Here is a 22,845-nt window from a genome sequence, read left to right as displayed (position 1 = left end):
CCGATGCTGCACTTAGAAACCACTTGCTGGTATTAAGTGTTATAAATGAACAAAGAAAATACGTAAATGAACTGGCTATTTCAAAACTGAGCAGATCTCATCATTATCTAGATCTTCGGAATCTGCATCAGCAGATTCTGGGATTATGAGGAGGGGCTCAGACTCCTCCAGATAGCACTCTGCTACTCGTGAGTACCAACCTACCAGAGTGGAGTCCCCTTTGTGCCTTGGAACTGGGTCAGGCAGCAGACGTTTAGTGCTGACTTTTACGTTCGTACTACGTGGCAAATCCTTAACAAATCACCACTTTGTATCAACCAGTTCTGTTGCAACATACTCTTAGGTCCTGTGCTTTCTTTCAAACTGCAGACCTAAAATTAAAATGTAATCCTGCAGGTCGTAACTTCCTATCCCTTTTCCTCCATACTGATGGGTAGTCCGTTGCATGGGGATGGGACCACAGCCTTTTTTTGTACCGCAGAACTTTTACTATACATTTAGAGCATCCAAGGACGTGCCTGCCCACACTAACTCCACCTAAGGGCAGCACCAGTCAGTCTTTTTCACCACTTGATGCGACAGGACGCTGTTTTTGAGTCGCTTTTAATTTCCTTTCTTGTTGAATTACTGCAGTGACTCGCCACCCCTCATTCATACCACTGCATATGCCAGTGATAACCGGTTTCACATCCTGCACCAGGAAATGTCCTTCCTTACGCACCATTGAGCTTGGACTCAGGTGTTTGTGGCCAATCAACCAGTGGGACCCTTGTATTTCCTGTGGCGCACTAGGTTTCCGGGGACTACCTTGGCGGAAGCAATGGAAGGAGCTCTTCAGTGAGTTTCTTCATCAGCGTGTCGAGGATTTCACTGCCTCGCACAGTAAAAGCGTCAAACACTTGTATACATTAAATCCTTTTTCAGGCACCCTGTCCAGGCAATTTCTTCCCTGGGACAGTCTTTCTTGGTAGGGGTCTGGCGGATGCTCCTAGACCCCATGGTCGAGGGCTCTGCAGAACCTTCTACCGGATTTTGGTCTAAGGGGCCATGAGTTACCAGTGACCTTTTCATTGAGGGTACAGCTGTACTTCCCAGGCAGCTACCCAAGACTCTGCAGGCTCCTAGTACCAGGTTACCACCTGAGGGTGGTCCTAGTCCTATCACAGCAGGCCTACTCTTGCAGGGAAAGGTTTTCATGCCCACCCACCCCCACGCAAAGACAAAGATTCACAAAATGGCCGAAAGCCTGCCACTTGCCAAGAAGATCAAAATGTGCAGCCCCTAGAAATTGGTGGCTAAAGATCATTTGAATCCTACGGCCAAAGACTGACCCCTCAACTTCTCCTAGGCTGGGGTAAAAGACCTGTGACATGGAGACATGGTCCTCTGAATCATCTTCCCCAGGTGAGTTGGCCACCCGATCCACCTCCATGTGTCAAGCTCCCATCTCTGTGCCTCCCACATTCCGCATGATGCCTTTGTTTCTGCAAGCTAACTGGAATACATCACAATGGAGCATGGCATATCCATGCTCCTCTACTCCCTCGTCTTTGTGGGATCAGCAACCACGTCAACCATATTGGGCGTGAGCACCGTCTACAATGCGGCCAGCAGCATCCCTGTCCGTTATTTCATCGTGGACCTGCACAGCGTTGTCCGTCGCTTCAGGGTCTTCACAAGGCCATGAAGACAGGTTCTTCGAAAGATTCCAGACCTTGATGAGGTAAAGTGGAATGCTAGACTATTTTGGGCCTAATGAGAGAAATCTCGCCCAATATGTTAGAATAGATTTCTAAACTCTGGCCTGATGGACAGAAGTTTAGGAGGCCACCCTAGTTTAGTGAAACTTCTGGACAAGCCAGACCAATCACGGTAGCTTGTCAGGGGGTCAAGACTAAGTCTCAGGAGGGGAGAGAGTGATCAGAAGCCCACAATGAGCACACACAGTAAAGATACCACAGAATACTGTTACAGGTGTATATCAAAATACACATACATTTATTTTAGGCCCAATAAAACATGAATAATCAAACTAATAATGCAACAGTTATCACACAAGCATATCACTCTAACATATATACAACTACTGTAGCCTAATGCAACTAAGTGAGTAAAACATCCACAACCTGTAACAGAAGGGGCGGGGGGGTTGTTAACACGAATTATGCATTAGGCAGTCTTCAGGATGGAAACCTTAACTTATTCAGTTCAGCCCTACAAAGTGGGGAGCCTCATGCTCAATGTACAGCAGTGCGTAAAAACGCACTGCTGTGTGTAAAGCTAAGATAGTACCTTTTCAAGATGCTGGGACAGTTCTGTGAGGGTTCTGAAGGGGGGGGTAGAGGTTCCAATCGTCAGGGAAGAGTCTGCCCTTGCTGACAGAGCAGTTTCCGACTTTCGAAACAGGCCATGGAGAGCAGCCTATCCCAGCCAAAGAAAATACCGAGGAACCCTTGTGCGTAAAAATAAACGGATAAGCTAAGGGCCACTGGTTAAGTTATGCAAGTACTCCCCGCCCCTTGCTCCAATCCAGACCAAACTATGCCAGTGTACTCGAGGTCATTTTAGGTTGCGAACTTTATTTGTCGGATCCGGCTCTCGGGTGCTGCGGGACTGGACAGTAGCCACAGCTCTGCCCACGAAGGGAGGAGGAAGAACATTGCAGTGCAGCAGGACTCTGGGCACAGCAGAGAAGGTGGCAAAGTCACCCACAGCGATTGTCACCACAATGCTGTTACTGCAGAGGCTTGCAGTGTGACACTCTGCTAGTTCGCGACCCTGAAGTGCTTAGTCTATGAAATTTGACTTGAGTGTCGTGAACCACAAGGTAGGGATTCCCAAAGTTTCGAGTCGCAACTCGTAACTGCGGCGCTCCTATGTGTTGTCCGGAGACTGAGCTGGTCAGTTCACTGGACGGCCCAGGAACACTTCCGCAAAGGCTCGTTTGGCAGGAAATCAGGAGACGCCAAGAGTAGTAGTTGCCACTACTCAAATGGGTCAAATCACCCTTGCAGGCCTTCTAAGGTCAAGAACAAAGCAGGGATCCAACAGTACAGCAGCGGGTTTAGGATGCCAAACCTTCCAGCACGTCTCCCTTGGGTCTGCTTCAACTCACAGGATATTTGGCTCCTTGTGTAGTTCAAAATGAACCACTGTAGGTCAACCTGGAATGGATACAGGGCCCCTTTCTCTTATCCAAAGTTCGATGCGTGATTGAATCTGGACAACCAAAAGATCTGTTCACTTGCATGTACACCAGTCGTGGTCAAATTATGGTCCACGGTGGTCCTCCTGTATTCATGCACACTAGACATCCTGGCACCAGTAGTGTGGATTGGGACCAGACAGCCCCAGCCCTCTTCCTGGGCACTAGCACTCGTGACCTGCATGAGCCTGTGAAAGATGCAGTTTTCGGGGAAGGCTGAAAGCCCAAATAATCTGGATCGGCCGGTCCGAGGAGCAGGTTTTTAAGTCCTTTGAGTGCGCTCCATCTGTGAGAGCCCAAGACAATGCCAAGCACCGCAAGTCTGTCTCCGTTGGGGTCGCTGCACAAGCGGGTCCCGCAGTGGGCAGGGCTCATTCAACCTCACAATCTGCCTCCATCTGCAGCCATCGATCCAGTCCTCCTCAAAGAGGAAATCTGGAAACCCGGCTAATTTGCGGGAGAAACCTGATAAGGTGATCGACTTGCCTAACAAGGCCCAGGCGGCGCAAGAGAAATCACTGTCATAGACGATCGAGTTGGTAGCGGCTGCCCTCTCAAAGGCCAAAGAGTCTGACCCAGTCAATGTAGCGCTGGCTGCGCCCAGAGTATCCCTGCCCCCAAGGGGAGAGGCCTCCATCAGGGCTGTGGAAAGGACACCGGAAAGGAGGATGCTGGAGTAAAGCCCAAATCCGACCCCTCAGGATGCAAAAGGGGAGGGGGGGTGGAGAAAGAGTCCTCCGGTCGAGTCGTACTCTAAGGAACTGATGTTTAGTCATCGGACGAGTAAGACCAGGAGTCCATACACGATCCATGAGGACGTGGGGGGGGGGGGGGTGATGGCAGAAATGGGGGCGAGGACGGAAATGCCAGCGAGGACGGAAATGCCAGTGTTGCGGGGCCGAGTAAGTCTGCCGACCAGGCGCCAAGAGATGCATTTATCGCTGGACATACGCTTGACCCTGCACAAGTTTGTGTCTGAAATTCAGAGGATTCCCCCCGACACTGGTGGCCCCGGCAGCCCTGGATCAACCTCAGATGAAAAAGCGGAAGCACCACCCAGCAGCTTCCTTTTGCGCCTCTGGTGGAATGTCCAGTTAATTGACTAAGGGTTTCGGTAGAGGTTCCTTGTCATACAGTCAACCATCCCAGTCCACGACCTCAGGAGTCCTACAGAGGCTGTGACAAGGCTTTCGGTGGAGATGGCAAGCGATGTCGCTGCTCCCAAGGCGGGATGCAGGACTGAATCAGCCAATAAGTCGGGCCCCCACCCGTGCACCCCGGTGGGCAGCCAGCTGGTGAGTTTCATCGGAGAGTGGAAGATCTCCACCGACAGATGGGTGCTGGATGCACTTGCCCACGGACATATCCTGGAGTTTCAGCAAAGATGTCTGCTGATCCCTACGGTGGCCCGACAGGAATAGCACATCCCTCAGCTCCTACAAGAGGTACGAGCCATGCTATGAAAGGAGGCGATAGAGCTAGTTCCAAGACTACTCCGGGGCTCCACAGTCTACTCTAGATACTTCTTAGTAAAGAACGACAGGGGGCTGGAGGACCATTCTAGACCTGTGGCGTCTCAACAAATACCTCAAGTCCCAAAACTTCAGGATGGTCACGTTGCAGCACATGCTCTGCCAACTGCAGGAAGAAGACTTCTTGACGTTGCTGGATCTGGAGGACGCATACTTCCAGTCCCCATCCACAAGAATCATCAGAAGTTCCTGTGCTTCGTGGTGCAAGGAAAGCGCTACCAATTCGAGGCCCTCCCCTTCTGCCTGAAGTCAGCGCCCAGGGTGTTTACAAAGTGCCTGGTGCCAGTGGCGGCCCATCTACGTCTACAGGGTGTACATGTGTACCTGTACCTCGACGACTGGCTCATCCGGACAAAGTCAAGGGAAGTGACCGTCGGGCACACGGAAAGGACCGTCCAGCTGCTGACAGATCTGGGATTCTGCGTGAATTATTCAAAGTCCTGTTGGATTCCATTGCAGAATGCAATGGTACTGGGAGCTAGGCTCAACATGGTCTCTTGTCTGGCATCGACGAGTGTAGCAGCCATACTGGGGAAGGTACAATGGCTGTTGTTGCTGAAGACCCCCACAGTATGGACCATCAAGTCGCTGCCTAGCATGATGTCTTTGTGCATCTACTTTAGCTTGCTCTGCAGGCTACAGATGCAACCTCTTCAGGAGTTCTTGGACGCTCGCTGGATACAGGTGTCTGGAAGCTTTGCAGACAAGATCCCCCTCGACGAGGAGTTCCGTTGAGAGAGAAGGTTCGTTTATTTTATTTATATCGCGCACCTGACCCAGAGGTAATTGGGCGCTAGAGGATAGTAATGGTTACATGGCATAGTAAAGACATGAGCATTCAAGGTAGAATTACAGTGCTACATAGATACATATTAAACATTATACATATTATACATTGTCATAGAAGTAGTGCAGGATGGATAACACACATACTCGTTGTGCAGACCACCTAGCGGTTAATGGTCTCCAGAGCTGTTATTTTATGTTTTGTTAAGTATCCAAGTGATAACATGGCTTCTGAATTTGTTGAAGGTTTGAATAGTTTGAATATTCTGAGGGAGTGTTCCAAAGCTGGGCGGCTAATACCGGGAAGCTAGAACCTCCGGCTCTTTTTAGATTGTATCTGGGAACCGCCAGACATGGTAAGTTGGAGGCTCTAGTAATTCTGTTGGCTACCTTCCATGTGAACTTGTCTGTAAGATAGGGGGGGGGGGCTTGGTAGTTAAGCACTTTGTGTGTGAGGCAGATAGTTTTTAGAACAATTTTGTCATGTATAGAGAGCCACCTGTAATGCTTTCTAGTTTCTGATATGTGCTCTCTTTTGGGTATGTTCAACGCTGTTTTTCAAGATCTGTAGTTTATTTAGAATGTTTTGTTCGCTCCTAGATAAAGGCTGTTGCAATAATTCAGTTTAGATTGTATGAACGCTCTCGACCGAGTAAGGCAGCTAGTGGGGGGCGGTAAAGGTCTACAGACTCCGATCAACTTGCCGGTGTAGGCTGTGGCTGATGAGGTCATGTTAATCTGCTTCGTTAAGTTAGACTGGGCATTGAGGTAGAAACCTAAAGTTTTTACATGTTTGGCAATGGGTATGCTGTTCCCATCGATGAGGATATTTGTGTAGTGAGGACTTAGTTTGAGAAGGTTGTTAGATGATCCGACTAGGCGTAATTCTGTCTTATCATTCAGGCAGAGGCCATGTGTGGCCATCCATGCCTGAATGATGATGTAAACTTTGTTAATCCGCGCAACGTCTATATCATAGGTTCCTGAGAGGGGTAGGAGTATCTGGATTTCATCCGCATAATTTGTGTAGGTGACACCCAGACAGTCCAGTTTGTCAAATAGTGGATTTGTAAAAATGTTGTACAAAGTGGGCGAGACGCAGGATCCTTGAGGGACTCCGCAAGTGATGGGGATGGGGTCAGCAGCTGCTGAAGGTGAGAACACGTGCATAGTTCTGTTAGCGAGGAAAGATTGGATCCAGGCAACTGCAGGACTAGAGAAATGGGCCGCTGAGGATAGGTGGTTACAAAGTATGCAATGATCCACCAGATCAAAAGCCGCAGAGAGGTTGAGTAGAAGTAGGATGGCCGTCTTTCCTTTGTCTTTCAATTCATCGATCTGGCTTTTGAGGTCGACAAGTGCGGCTTATGTTCCATGCTGGGGTCTGAAGCCAGATTGACCGGTACCGAGTAGTTTGTGAGCTTCAAGATAGTCTTGTATTTGCAAGTAGGCTATTCTGTCCAAAATGTTCAGTAGAAAGAGGACTGTCGTAATTGGTCTGTAGTTGGTGGATATAGCCGGGTCAAGGGTCTGTTTTTTTAATAGTGGTAGAACCCAGGACTGTTTGAGGTTACTTGGGACAGAGTTGTTAGAGAAGGAGGAGTTTACAAGTTTAGTAATGAATGGGGCAAGGTCTCTAGCTGCATCTTTTATAATCTGGGCTGGGCAGCTATCACCCTTTCAGTTAGATGGTTTAAGAGATGCAATGATTTTGTGGACTTCAGGAATAGTGACTTTTTTGAAAGTGCAACGTGAGTTAATGTGAGGGATAGGGGTAGGTGCTGGTGTAGTGATTGTAAGTTGGGATCTTTTGTCAGCTATTTTGGTCTGCAGTCCTTTAATTTTATTGGAGATGGCATTTTGAATGCTGGTGCACCAGGCTTTATCCTTCATGCATGTATCTTGCGGAGGGTTAGGGTTCTCTAGTTCTCTTAGAATGTTGAATAATTCTTTAGTGCTAGAGCTGGCTTGGGCTATTCTATCATTATAGGTTTCTTTTTTGGCCTGGATTATCTTATTTTTGTAGGTGGCAGTGATCATGGCAAGGTTAGTTTTGTTTTCAAGTGTAGGGGATAATTTCCAACGTGATTCCCATTTTCTTTTTTCAGTACAGAGTATTTTTAACTCTGGAGTGAACCGCGAGTTAAGATGGGCTGTGGGTTTGCTCTTCAGTGATTTTAGCGGGGCAATTACATCAATGGCTTTAGTCATGGTCTCGTTGTAGATGTTTAATTAGAGTGTTAGGATCATTGGTGTCCGGTAGGGCATTGAGCAGGGGGGCTACCAAAGGGACTAGAGCATCTGCAGTGATGTTTATTCCTTGTAAGGCAGGGGGGAGCAATAATGGGCTTTTTCTTTTCCAAATTGTTGATATGCAATTCAAAGGTGATAAGGTGGTGGTCTGACCATACCAGAGGAGTCGGATCTAGTAGGGTGATTGAGAGCCGCAACCCAGTCAAGTATCCTTCCTTTTTTGTGGGTGGGTTTAGTGCTAATTTGAGTATAGCCTTGTTCTAGTAGTGCAGATGCTAGAGAGATGGCGTGTGGGTCGCTAGTGTCCTTATAACCGAGGTTGAAATCTCCTAGGATGATATTTTGCGCCGTGGGTTTGGTGGTCTCGGCTGCTAGGGCTGTGATATCATCTTCAAAGGACCCAGGGGGTCCTGGAGGCCTGTAAATGATATGTAATGTGATAGTACTGTTAGGTGAGGTATGGAACTTAACTGAGAGGAGTTCACATGATGACAGCGATGTAGGGGTGGCTAGTCTTGTGAGAGTGGCTTTAAAGAGAATGGCTATTCCTCCTCCGCGAGCCGTGGGTCTGTCAACACAGAGAATGGAGTAATTATCTGGGAAGGCTAGGGCAATATAAGGGCCTGCTGCCTCATGCAGTCAGGTTTCTGTCATTACAAGGAAATCAAGGTTATTGTTCACAATAATGTCGGCAATCTCGGTTGCGTGGGCTACCAGTGACCTGACATTCAGTAAAGCTCCCTTAGTGGGCTGTGTTTGTGGGTCTTTCGTAGGTAGACTGGGGCTAATGTCCCCTAGGTTGTTCAGTGGGGCTGTACACCTTTTCTTTTTGCGCTTGCGATTGTCAGTGGATCCAGGGCGATCTGCGCATATGAGTTTATGGGTATATTCTACTGCTGAGTGCTTGCTGGACGGTAGTCTGCTGGTTAGTCTCTCGTTACGCTTAGAGATGTCAGGAGGGGATGCGGTTGAGGTGGTGGGGCATCCACTGTCGGCTGGGGCACAGGATTTCAGAACGCCCCCCCCCCCCCATACCACGAGATGGTCACCATGGATGCTTCCTTGGAGGGCTGGGGGCCCACACCAGATGTCTACACGTCTGAGGCCTGTGGCTGCCAGAAGAGAAGGATCTCCACATTAATATCCTGGAGCTGCGGGCGGTGTTCTAAGCCCTCAAGTCTTTACTTCTATCCCCAAAGGGCAAAGTGGTGAGGATCTCAACGGACACCAACACCACGATGTTCTACATCAGGAGGCATGGCGGCACACGATCCCCAGCGCTCTCCAGAGAGATGCAGGACTTCTGGCACTGGGCCGTTCAACAAGAGATGTTCCTCATCTCATTTCACCTTGCAGGAGTCAAGAATGCCATTGCGGACTCTCTCAACAGGGAGCTGCGCTCCTGCCATGAGTTGGGACTTTGGCATGTTCAGGTGGACCGCATCCTCCTCAAGTGGTGCGGACCCCAGATCGATCAGTTTGCGATGGCGGCGAACTCCAAATGCCAGGACTTCAACAGCAGGTTCTATCTGCCGAGGAGCATGGTAGGCATGTTCCTGTACACGTTCCCTCCCTGCCGTGAGTCATCAACTCAGACCGCGCTGATGCAGGATGATACTCGTTGCACTAGCATGGCCGAGGCAGATTTGGTACCCTGACCGTCTCAGCCTTTCAGCGTCGCTCCTCCAGTCAAGCTGCCGGTGGTCGCAGATCTGCTCACCAGGTAAGGAGGCGCAGTTCTGCACCACAAGCCAGGATCGCTGAACCTGAGGGCTTGTCTTCTGCAGCCCTAGAGTTCGGAGGATATGAGTTGCCGGCGTACAGCAGGGAGGTCCATGCCAAGGCCAGAGAGTTATTGACTCTTGTGCTATGGGCACAAGTGGAAGCGTTTCGCTACATGATGTCGGTCGCAGATCAACCCTATCGGATACTCTTACGTCCTGTCGCCTTTCCTCCATACTGCATGGACGTCCCTTCCAAGGGACGGAAGACGGAACCTTTTTCACCAGAAAAAACCTCTTCCTCTTTACATTTAGAGGCATGTGGGCGTGCGGCTCTGAGAGCACGTGCTGCCCTGACTCTGCCCTCCGGCGCCACGCCTCAGTCCCCTTTTTCCCCGTCGACTGGAACGGGCTGAATTCACCAGCGCTCCTGGGTTACTTCGGCCATGTAATTCCATGCGCGGATACTTCTTCTTTGTCTGTCTCTTTTGTCTTTTTATCATTCAGGTACTCGTCCTCATGGGTCAAGCACCTCCCCGGCACATGTTAACTTCTACAGGGTTCAGCAGGTGTCCATCCTGCAATGGGCTCTTCTCAACTTAATACCCCTATGCCCTCTGCCTACAGTGCCTTGGCCCTGACCACGGCTGGCAAGCTTGTACCGTATGCAGTGCGCTTTCCTCAAGGTCTTGGACGAACAGACTGGCCAGGTGGAGGTAGTTCTTCCCCAGATCGCCTCCAGAGGACCTAAAGGACTTTGTCTACCATCGATCCAGATCCAAGGTAGGGCCGCTCTTTTCCAGTCCACCCTGCAAGGGAGACGCCTTCGCAAGGACTCGACCGCGTGCGACTGGCCGCTCAGATCCTTGTACCAACACAAGTACCAAGGCTGTATCAGCTACCAGCCAACAGGCCAGGGGATCTGTAGATCCTCCCGTTGACTGTGTTGAGGGACCGGAAGGTTCTTTTACCAGGTCTTCATCCGAGGGGTGACGCCCTAGTACCGGCAACATGTCCAAGGGGGCGCCTTTATGCATTTGTATCGGCGGATCTGCCAAGGGCGAAATGCCTACTGGGTCTCAGCCCGAGGAGCAGGGTAAGCCTTGTGATCCACACGCAAGAGACCTGGATGGGGCGGGGCCCTGTGAGCTGAGCAACACAACGCTGGCACATGGAAGACAGCTCGATAAAATGGCTGCCGTGCCAGAAAATCCAGTCATCCTGTCGACTCCTCTCCATGGAAGGCAGCAGGCAGAGGAACGTGTGTCAAGGTGGGACTGGTGTCAACCAGGTATGTGGCCTGCAGCTTAGCCTTCCTTTGCGCAAGGCGGGTTCCCACTGCGTCCATACGGGTAGGGCCCGCAACGGCTCCAGCAGCTGCCCGCTACCCCATCAGTACCCCCTACCACCAATCCAGCCTGCGAGGACAGATTCTTTGAAAAATGTGTTGGGCTCATGAGGTCTCCACAGATGGGTCATCCTCAGGGATGCCATCAAGGACTTGCTTCCTCCAGTGGCTCCTGCACCACAGGCTCCTGTCCAGAACCCTCCGGTCCCTGTTCAGCTTGAGCAGCCCGCTCTGGCCCTCCAACCGAATGTGCATGTGGTTCCGTATCAGCCTCTGGTGCAGCCGGCTCTGGTCCCAGCACCTCAGTCCACCGCTCCTAGTACTCGCCCTGCCCCCCTTCGGTGCAGGAACCTCCCGACCCAAAGGTGAACACAGATGAGGAGGACCCCTACATGTCCTCTTCGGCCAAGGCCTTCCACGAGCATCTGGCAGGGCTGGCAGAGTTTTTGGGACTTCCTAAACCGGAAGTCAAGCAACCAGCAGAAGGCGGTCCTCACAGAAGTCCTCACGCTACGTCCCGTGGCTAGAACGGAGATCCCAATGCAGAAAGACGTAGTTGCCTTGGCCAAGAAGGGGTGGCACAAGCCCCACTCAGCCCAGCCAGTTAATAAACTCCAGGACGCCACGTACAGTCAGATGGCGGGGGATACACTCTTGCTATCGGCCCATCCCCAGCCACACTCCTCGGTGATGGCTGCAGCATCACTGTACTCAAAGCCTCAGTCTTCCTTTGACGCCTCCTCTGCAGTGCTGCTAGGCAAGGAGAAGGTCTTGGAGGCGTACAGGAAGAAGATATATTCCAATGCGTCCTTGTACCTCCGTCAAGCCAACATGGATGCCTCGCTGGCAGCCGTTAACCAGAGGCTCTGGTGGGAAATTTTGGATTTCCTCCCAGAGCTTCCGGCGCTGAGCCAGTCACGGGTTCCGCGGCTTCTAAGAGCAGAGGTCCAAGCAGCATGATTGTTCGCCGTCCCAGCATCCGCGCAAACAAAAAGGGAGGGGAGAGAGTAAGTGCTTTTTCCAGTCCCCCCTCTTCCGCAGCAGCCTCAGAGGGAAAGAAGGCATGACACACCCCTCCAGATCCACATGTCTCCAGTGGGCGGCAAGTTTGCTCTTCATGCACATTTCTGGTGCCAGAATTTCGAGGACCCCTGGATCCTCTCTGTGGACTCCATGGGGGTACCACCTCCCTATACCTGCCTCTACTCCCTCCTCTCCCACAGGTTGCGACAGCTACTCTTTTGGTGGAGATCCGGTCGCTCGTCAAGAGCCAGGCAGTGGTGGAAGTCCCAGCCTCCCAGTGAGGCTTGGGCTTTTACTCCAGGATTTTCACCATTCAGAAAAAGAACCAGGCGGGCCTGAGAGTTGTGCTGGACCTTTCCACCCTCAACCTCTCCCTACCTCTATAAAAATTCAAGCTAGTTACTCCAGCTTTGATAGCGAGGGACATTGTGCAAGGGAGACTGGATGTGCTCCCTGGATCTGAAGGACGCGTACCTACACGTCCCGATCTGGCAGCCTCATCGTTCCTTTCTACGATTCAGGATCATGGGCTACCATTTCCAATACAAAGTGCTTCCTTTCAGCCTCAACTCGACCCCCAGGGTCTTTAACAGGCTGATGAACGTGGTTGCAGCCACCCTCCGAGCGCAGGGCCTCCACATCTACCCATACCTGGACGACTGGCTCGTCGGGTCTTAATCCCCGGAAGCGGTACACCACTCTTCTCCATGCCCTTATGAACACTCTGCAAGATCTGGGCTTTTCGCTCAATCTCAAAGTCACAGCTGCAGCCCACGCAGACTGACAATTGTGGGCCTCGTCTGGGACACATGCTCCCAGAAGGCATTTCCTTTGGAGGACAACATCTCGGCTATCAAGACGGCCACCACCCACTTCCTCAACAGAGAGGTGACCTCGGCATGGTGGTACCAACATCTCCTGGGTCTAATGACAGCGGTCCTATTAGCCGTCCCGCACACAAGACTAAGGATGCAGAGGATTCAGCTGCACTTCGCGGCCTCATGGAACCAGGAGCGGGGCTCTCAATCCGAGATGATCAACGTTCCTCCATCTTTCCACCTGGACCTAACTTGGTGAAAGCTGCTGTTTTGGCTGGCTAGTGCATGCCATGTGTGTGTGGACCCAGGAAGTGTTTGGGACGGTCTGGTCCTATTCTACAAATCTAGTGCCTGAAAGTCTCTTGTGCATGCATGAGTGAAACCCACAGTGGTACCTGATTGGACCACTGCTAGCTGAAAGAGTGGTGCTGATCCTTATCATTAGTGGGCTTTTTTTGCCATGAGTCTGGATTTGGCATAAGAGGACTCCAGCAGCCATTCCAGCAGATCAGCTTTGGAGCAAAGTGTCCTGTGTAGCCGACTGGAGACCTGTAGACGACTCCTGAGGAGGCCTGGCAACCTTTCTTGCAATTGCCCTGGTGAAGCCCTGCTGGAATACATGATCTGAGAAGGCCCTCTAAGGTGCTTCGACCCTTGGACTGGTGGGACCAATCGGTCACGTCTTCTCGCGATCATGCAGTCGTAATCCCTGAATTGTCCCTAGACCACCCGGTGGACTGGCCAACTCTGAATTGGGCTGCCGCACCAGAAGCATCACCGTTCCGAATTTACATCTGAAATTACGGTGGTCATCAGCTCGTGCTGCAAGTCTCCTTCCTCACGCGTTTCAGCTTCTCAGCATCATGGGATCCTTTCCACCCATGAGCGGTGACTATTGCTGGAACCAGCTTTCTTCTGTCTGGTAGAGTGCCCTGAAGAGGCCTGCATCTGTGCCTGCTGCATTTCATAATTAAAAAGGGTTGCACGCAGCTCCTGCACCTGACTTGAATTCCCCCCTTTCACCTGCATCTCCTTGACTTCCTCTACTGGGTCCAATGGCAGGAAAACCTACCTCCAGCGACAGTCAACCTGTCTAGTCACTTGAGATTACTCATCAACCTGACTTATGTTCCCATTACGTACAGCCACCCCTTTCTTCCTTTATAATACATTTTTGTTTATTCTATTCCCTTAATTTTTAAATGTTTGTTTTGAAAGCTGTTCTAAAAGATACAAAAAGCATTTTACATACCTGTAATCTTGAAGTCTTTTGGAGATTGGCACAAGCAACCAAAATATGTTCAGATCTGTCGGAAGCAGCTGACGAGTCTCTACTGTAGACTGGTGCAGTTGGACAGTTGCATGTGCATTGTGTGGACGCAGGGAGATCCTTTCCTCTCACCTTCTCTTTCCGGCTTGGTCCCTCAATCTCGCATTGAAGGCAGGCATGGATGCAGACCCTGATGCTGGAGTGAGGGGTTACTGTCAGATCAAACTGTATTGCCAAGACCACCACCTGACTACAGACCTGTTTTTCGTGTCCTGTGTTCTGTGGAGGTCTGCGGCTGCTGCAACCGTCTCCTCCTGCTAGGGGTCTTTGAGTCTGTACATACCGTTGAAAGGCTGTTAAGTTATAAGGTGCAGGTGGGCTATGTGTTGACAGTGGAATAGTACACATCTCCCACTATCTAAGTTAGAATTCCTGTTTTGCCACAACTCTTGAGGTGCGCTGACTAGGCTTGTGGCCTTTAAGGAGTCCCGTAACCACTTTTTGAATCGCAACAAAGCATGAGGTTGTTTTATGTCTCTGCACATGTTGCGGTTGGGCACTGTGCTCTGCATGGACCCTCTTCTACACCTTACTTTATCAGAGAATATTTCTACCCCAACAGCAACCAAAGTACTGCCAAAACAAGTTAGTCTTTTGAGATGCATGTGGCAAATGGAGACCGCCTCAATCGTTCTGTAGGGGCCCTGAGGAAGTCAATTTGAAGCTGCTTCTACAGGCGAGACACAGAAATCTGAGTCCCGGGGGACCGATTCAAGTGCTTCAGAAACTGTCAGGAAGAGCATCAGCGCGAGAGATTCTCAACCCTGTAATATTCCTCCTGCTACATTGCGGGCCTGGTTGACAGCCCAAAACATCTGTTTTGTAAATGGGTCCACTTTCATGCTGTACTTCAGGCCTCTACGCAGAAATTAACGTTTGCTCCCCCTAAAATTCCCTCTCAAACACCAGCGTCAGGCGCTTTTGTGTTTGGGTCCCAACTGATCCACTTTAACTTCAGAGGACGGTCTGGCGAGGAAGAGACCAGCAAAGGGTTGGTCAACTCCTTAGAGACCCGTCGAAGATTCTGTGGCAGGTCTACAGCCATTAAATTTGAACAAGGACTCAAATTGGGCAAAGGCAGATAGGCCTATTCCAGACGAATTAATAGAAATCGAACTACTATCGGGCTGCGAAGTTGCCAGAATATCTACAGTCAGTCTCTTTTAAGGCGAGGGGGGTGGGGGGCGAAGGGAAAGTGGGGACACTAAGATAAACTCTGCAACAGCTTGGACTTGGGCTTCTCTTCTCCGCATCTGTTAAGGAAGGAGTGGTAGTATACTAGGGCCTCTGACAGATGGGGCTATGGATGTGGTTGGCGCTGTTGCCAACAAGGGGGTGTCTACTTGACTTCTGCCATATCAAAACTAGCGAATGTGCAAAGTATTCCCCCTATTCAAGCCATAATATATCTCCTGCAAGGGGATTTTTGGAATAAGCCGTCTCCGGTTGAGCTCTATAGGAGCACTCAAGCTGGGGAAAATTGTCGCCGGACAATAACAAAGAACTAACAGCTCTTCATGAACAAGAAATGGTGTTGTGTGCAGTGAGATCCAACACTGCCATACTTAATGTGTTGAACAAGAAAATGTGTTTTGTAGAGGGGGCTCGCATGTAAGCGGACTGTTTTGCAGGAGCATATTCACTTGTTAATAAAGCGAGATGAGATGTCTGACAAATGTATTAGTTGATAATACAACAAAGTCTCCAGCTCGGGCAGGTGGTTATATAGCGGCTTCACACATAAGCATCAACACACACCATAATTCGCCATCTCCATGAGTGGATTGCATTGCGGGAGCAGCCACAGATGGAATACAAATAGAATTTCCAATGTTGGGGAACCAACTGGCTGAAGCATGTCTGTGATGTGGATTAATCGTCTCCTGAGGTAGAAGAGCTTCCTCCCTCTGAATCGCCCTTCATAATCGTGAATCGGCAAAGAGGAAAATGAACAGGGAGAAAGTCCAAGAACCAGCCCCCTCCAAAATCTAAATTTGGGAATTCGTCCAAAAGGCATGTGAATCAGTTGTCGACTGACACTATTATAGATCTTAATTGGCAATCCATTTTGTCTCTGGGGACCACCTCGGCTAAATTTCATTTAATAAACTTACAAGAGGGGGAGCAAGTGGCTCAACAGTCGGATGAGGATAATTGATTGACCTACTAGGCCCATCGCCTGATCGTGCACAAGGGGTACAGATCCTATTACCTCTAACTCCACTGACAGTTCCACTATGTTGCCTATGGAACACGCCCCCCCCCCTGCCCACCGCCAGCCAAATTGATTGAGCAAGGTCCTAGGACAACAAGTAAAAATAACTTCTTTATGGCCAACCCAGCCTACTAAATCTACTTCTATTATTGCTTTCAGGTCTGAAACAAATCATGGACCGGGTGGCTCAGTTGGTAGGAGAAGGGACTCTTCCTCTGATGGATCTACAGGTTGTGAGCTACTCTGAACTGTCTGAGTCATCCTACATAGCAATGCTAGGAGATTCTCTGATATTTTTGCATAATGTCCTCGACCAAAACCAGTGGTCCTTCCTTCCTCTCTCGTGTCATTACTGTGGCTATATCTGTTTTTAATTTTCTCGGTTGTGGTTGTTACTCCTTTTGATTAGCTTACTCTTAAGTTATGTCCCCTTTCCTCCATACTACATGGGCGTCCCTCGCTAGGGACGGGAGACCGAACCTTTTTCACCAGAAAAAAAAAAATCTTCCGCTTTTAATTTAGATGTATGCGGTGGTGCAGTCCTGGGAGCATGTGCTCCCATGACACTGCCCGCTGGCGCCACTCCTCAGTCGCCTTTTCTGCGCCGACAGGAACGGGCCAATTTCACCAGCGCTCCTGGGTTTGGTTTCGGCCATGTAATACCACGCGCTCTTCCCCAGAGACTTGTCCTTGGCCACAAGCCCAGGGATCGTATCTCTCTAGGACTGAAATCTCTCCACTGGCTACCAGTGGCAGCGAGGATTAAGTTCTAAACCCTCTGCATTTTCCACAAAGCCTTCTGAAGCCTGGGACCTCAATACCTTCAACTCACTTGCTAAATATCTTCCTTCTCAAGCTCTTCGCTCATCCGTCTCCAACTCCCTCAGGGTTGGTCCCTTCTCCAAGCAGCGAGTTGGTGGTAGATCTTTCTTCTGCTGGGGCCTCCCTCCAGAACAGCCTCCCTGCCTCTGAAACTTGAGAACCATCTCCGGTTCTGGAAGCGGCTCAAGACCTTCCTCTTTGCTTCTGCTTTCTCTCCTACTCTCCTCTGCTGGTCTCCTGGCTGAATCTGAAACTGCACTGGTTACCTGGCTACCCTCTGATCTCTGGGCCAGGTACCCTCCCTGCCAGTTACACACCTGCACTGGCAACCCTTGCACTCAGGGACTGTTTCTGTATCCGTACAGCCCCTAGTAGCCCTTTACACCTGATGTCTGCACTTACCAGCATCTGGCCACACTTTTATTATTGTCTTTATTTTACTTTTATCCTATGTACTGCACTGCCCCCTCCCTTTTCCCCCTTGCACTTTTCCCCTTCCTCCTTCCCCTGCACTTGCGCAATCTCAATTTCACCTGGCCTAGTAGGATTGCTGTCTGTCTTCCCTCTGTTTCCCCTTCCTTGCCTCGTCGCTCCTTGAAACACTTGTGTATAGACGCATTATAAATGCCATATCATATCATACTTTCATCTGTCTTTTTGTTTTCTTTTATCAATCAGGTACTCGGTCCTCTGTCGTCACTTTCCTCCCCGGCGCATGTTGATTTCAGCAGGCATCAGCAGGTGTCCACCCTGCCAGGGGCTCTAACTTGCATCTGATCCCCACGCTCTTTACTTCCACTGCCTTAGCCCCGGCCACGGCTGGGAGGGTTGCACCGTGTGTGATGCACTTTTACTGAGTGCTCTGAAGAACAGGCTTAGCTAGGTGGAGAGAGCTCTTCGAGAAGTCGCCTCAGAGGACTTGAAGCATTTCGTCAGACATAATTCAAGGCCCAAGGGAGGGCCTCTGTTTTCCAGCGCACCCTGCAAGGGTGACTCCTTTCCAAGGAAACGCCCGAGCTGGAGGAACCTTTTAGGTTCTCACACCAGCACGGGTACCGAGGCTAGTTCAGCTACCGGCCGTCAGGCCGAGGGGTTCGTAGATCCTCCCGGAGACAGTGCTGAGGGCCGCACGGTTCTTTAAATGTGTGTACACCCGAGGGGCTATGCCCTAGCACTGGCCAAAAGTCCGAGGGGGTGCCTGTACGCAGCACTACCGGCGATACTGCCAAGGGCAACGCGCCTACCAGGCCCTGTCCTGAGGTGCAGGGTAGGTCTCATGCTCCATCGACAAGAGTCCTGGAGGAGGCCGGGCCTAGTGAGTCAAATGCCACGACTTTGGCACGCAGCTAGACAAGATAGCCGCCATGCCAGACCAGATGACTGCTCGTGCGATATCGCCCCTTGGAGAGGAGCAGGTGGGAGAACGAGTTACAAGGTGGGACTGCTGTCAACCAGGTACATGGCCTACTGCTTATCCATCAGCACGCAGTGCAGGTTTAACCCGCAGCCGTATAGACAGAGTAAGCACTGCCCCAGCAGCCGCCTGCTATCCTGTCAACATCCCCTGCTACCCCACCGGCCTGTGAGGACAGGTGTTTCGAAAAATTCCTCTCATGAGATCTCCTCAGATGGGGGCCATCCTTTGGAATGTCATCAGGGACATACTCCCTCCGGCCCCTCCTATAGTCATTCCTCCTATGACTCTGGCCCCACAGGCTCTGGTGCAGTCCCTGCTGCCCTTGCCAGCTCCTTCGATTCCTGCTCCCCTTCCTTCCACAGTTCAGGCAGTCCTGTACCAGCCTCTGGTCTCCACACCTCAGCCCTTGGCACCCAGCACCCCACCACCTGTTCTGGACCAGCTGGATGCCCAGGTGGATACAGATGAGGAAGAAGACCCCGACGCACCGTAGTCAGCCAAGGCCTTCCACGAACGACTCGCAGGTCTGGCAGAGTACTTGGGCCTTCCTCAACCCGAAGTGAGGGGGTACTGGCTGAGGTCTTCACTCTACACCCCGCTGTTATAACAGGGAATCCCGATGCAGAAGGACGTTGATGTCTTGGCCAAAAAGGGGTGGCTCAAACCCCACTCGGCCCAGCCTGTCAATCAGTGCTTTGACGCCAAGTAAAGGCAAATGGAGAGGGATACACTCTTGCTGTCGGTCCACCCTCAACCTTACTCTTTGGTGACTGTTGCGGCGTCGCGCTACTCGAAGCCTCCATCATCTTCGGCCACCTCATCCTCTGCACTGTTACGCAAGGAGGAGAAGATCTTGGAGGCGTACGGGAAGAAGCTTTTTTCCAGCGCTTTGCTGCCTCTTCATAGATTAAATGCAGATGCCATGCAGGCAGCCGTTAACCAGAGGCTTTGGTGGGAAATAGCTGACTTCCTTCCAGAACTTCAGGTGCAGAGCCAGGCATGTTTCAAGGTGGGACTGGCAGAGGCTAAAATGGTGATGCAGGACATCATGGAATCCACCGTGGCCCACATTCACACCTGTGGCCGGGCCATATGCATCGCTACAGTCATGAGGACTACCTGGCATTGGGCTACTAAATTCAACCCAGACGTTCAGGAACACATATGTGACCTTCCATTCGAGGGTGGCAACCTTTCACGCCACCACCAATGAGCAGCTAGATAAAAAGAAAAACAGTTTGCAAACTGCAAAGTCTTTATCCTTACGAAGGCCACGACCAAGGCGTCCACCCAGTCACATCAATGCTCCGACAAGGTGCAGGCTTCCGAGGGGTTCTGCGGCTTCCAAGAAAGGAGGTCCAGTCAGCCTGACCGTTCCCCGAGTTAACACAGGCGCAAACAACAAAAGAGGGGGAGCAAGGGCTTCTTTCAGTCCCCCTCCTCCACAACAGCCTCAGCGGGAAAGAAGGCATGACGCGCCCCTTCGGGTTCACATGTCTCTGGTGGGGGGCATGCTTGCACTTCACACACAGTTTTGGCGTCAGAAGTTCGCGGACCACTGGTTTCTCTCTATAGTATCCACGGGGTACCGCCTACCGATCCCTTCGTCTCCTCCCTCCTCCCCTCCCACATATTGGCACAGCAACTCTGTTGGCGGTTATTTGGTAGCTCATCGAGAGCCAGGCAGTGGTAGAAGTCCCAGGCTCCCAGCGACGATTGGGCTTCTACTCAAAGATTTTCACCATACAAAAGAACCACCAGGCTGGCCTGAGAGTTGTGTTGGACCTCTACACCCCCAAACTCTCCTTCCCTCTTCAAAAATTCAAGATGGTTACGCCAGCACTCGTAGCGGAGACACTGTGCAGGGTGTGCTCCCTGGATCTGAGGGATGCTCATATACACGTCCCGATTTGGCAGCAGCATCGCTCCTTTCTGCGATTCAGGATCATGGGTTGCCATTTTGAATACAAGGTGCTACCACTCGGCATCAATTCAGCCGCCAGGGTATTTACCAGGCTCATGAATGCAGTGGCAGCCCTCCTCAGGGCCACCACGTCTACCTGTACCTGGATGACTGGCTCGTCGGAGCGAGATCTCTGGAGGAGGTGCATCACACATTGAATTAAATTACCCGACATCCGCCTGCAGTCGGAAGGAGCCGGCCAGTACAAGGTCTTGCTTGTGCCTGTTCTCACCAGGGCGCATACAGACTTACCCTTTGCCAGTACCTTTCTGGTTTGAACTTCTCCTTAAGGCAGGCTCATCATCTCTAAACCGTCTGAACATTTATAGGACTACTGCGACAGAAACGCATGTGAGTATGCCTACCCACCAACATTAAGGCAACACTTTGAATGCATGTTTATCTCACAGGCGGCTACCAGTCATTTGGTCGACAACCAAATGGTCGAAACCAAATGGTTGAAATCCAAATGGTCAATTTTTTTTTTTTACATTTTTTTCTTTTTTGGGGGGTTCCCCCCCCCAACCCCCCTTTTTATATATTATTTTTTTTTTACCCAGACAAAACAAAAATATATATATATAAATAAATAATAAAACTTTTTTCCGACCATTTGGTTTCGACCAAATGGTCATTCGATCTTTTTTTTTCGACCAAATGAACGGACACCCTCACAGGCTTATGCTCTCTACCCGATGAGCTCAGGTTCCCTCCCCAGCTCTGTACTTGTACCCAATTCCTGCATGTGTACGTGTCCTGCATTTATAGAACCTCCATGGCAGACCAGCTTGTTTAACCGTTCTTAGCACTGTATTATCATCATAGGGATAGCCTATTTAGCCCAAGTGCTCATATGCCTGACTAGTCCATTCTTCGATCACTCGGCCCAAGGAAAGCTGTCAGAATAGCCTACCCATGCCTTTATCCTCAGGGAACATATCTTGGCCTAGCCCACTCTGATTGCACTAAACTAAATGATTCCACCTTTAATTAGCACAATATGAATGTATGTAGGCTCAGACTGCACTGTATTAGCATTAGCTCTGCACTAACTCTGGACCAGCCTATTCTGTTTTAAATTGACTAAGTGAATCTATGCTAGACTAGCATACTCATGATTTAGCATGACGTGAATGTATGTTGGTTATGACTACTCTGCACCAATATTTGTTTTTGCACTTAACCCCGGACTACTAGCCTATTTTGTCTACAATTGACCAAGTGAATTTTTGTTTGCCTAGCCCACCTTTTGCATATTTTAGACCAAGCAAATTCTTTCTGGACTAGCCCTCCCTTGAACTATCTTAAGTGAATGCTAGTCAGACCTGTCTATCCTTTACCTGATCTAGCCTTGTAACAGCCCTAATATAATTCCTGCTCACCATGCTAGTTGAGCACTGCCATAGTGCCGTCTTCGCGCACCTGGATCCACTGCATTATGCATATCCCATTCACCCTACCTTTTCTATTACCTGCTCTCATACTAATTGTTCACTTGCTCACATCGTTCGAACCACAGCTGAGCATCATCATGCTCCCCCCGAACAACATTGACCACAGAATTAAGGCCACCCTATTCCTACCATCACTAAATACCCCGATCATAGATGCCAAAATCAAACCTACCTCTTTCCTACCCAAACTACTCAAACGCTTTGAGGACCAATAAGGTTATGACACCCAATCACACCACTGACAGGAGCACCATAAACTCTAACATCAACCTGCCAGCCACTCACCCTAGCACCAAACTCAGAAATGTCAGACTTCGCACCAGGTTACTCTCATGCCTTCATTCTGTATCGAACGGTAACACTAGTCATGCACCCCCTAATATTACAGCAAACTATCCCAAGGGGCTCCAGCCCACAAACCTTGCCCATTCCAGCATGCATGTATCTACTAAACAATCCAAAACTGACACTACTGCGCCAGTCAACCTAGAAACTGAGACCAGCAAAAACTGTTAATACTGAGCCAGTCAATCCCACACAGCCCCTCAAATGAGCCTTAATCAACACAAGGTCTTTAGTTGCTCACGCTACCGATGTAGCTTATACCATACTATCCAACAACTTGGACTTCCTAGCAGTAACGGAATCCGGGTTGCACCGGCAGCAGGCCCCTCACTGCTACTAGCTATCCCAGACAACTATTCCATCATTGGAGTTGACAGACCCACAACCAGAGGAGGCATTTCCCTCATCTTCAGGAACACACATGATATGGGATTAGTCCCCTCACCATCGTTATCTTAGAGTGAAACCCTCTCAGCGAAACTACAAACCTCCCACAAAAGTACCACCTCCATTCACCTCATCTATAGACCTCCTGGACCCTCAGACACCTTCGAAAAAGGATATAATGACCCTACTGTCTGATGACACCAAAACCACCTCGCAAACCCTAATC

At 50.3% G+C, this 22,845-nt stretch overlaps 1 protein-coding gene across 2 annotated transcripts in view; it reads left to right on the top strand.

The window, feature by feature from the left end:
* TNPO1 (transportin 1) overlaps positions 1 to 22,845 on the top strand; it is a 1,970,728-nt gene that overhangs the window by 522,667 nt on the left and 1,425,216 nt on the right. The window lies entirely within an intron of this gene.

The sequence above is a fragment of the Ambystoma mexicanum genome, chromosome 6p (genome assembly GCF_040938575.1).
Source record: "Ambystoma mexicanum isolate Mex_15411 chromosome 6p, UKY_AmexF1_1, whole genome shotgun sequence".
Lineage (NCBI taxonomy): Eukaryota > Metazoa > Chordata > Amphibia > Caudata > Ambystomatidae > Ambystoma > Ambystoma mexicanum.
The sequence above is the reverse complement of the archived record's forward strand: the minus strand, read 5'-3'. Positions and strand labels throughout refer to the sequence as shown.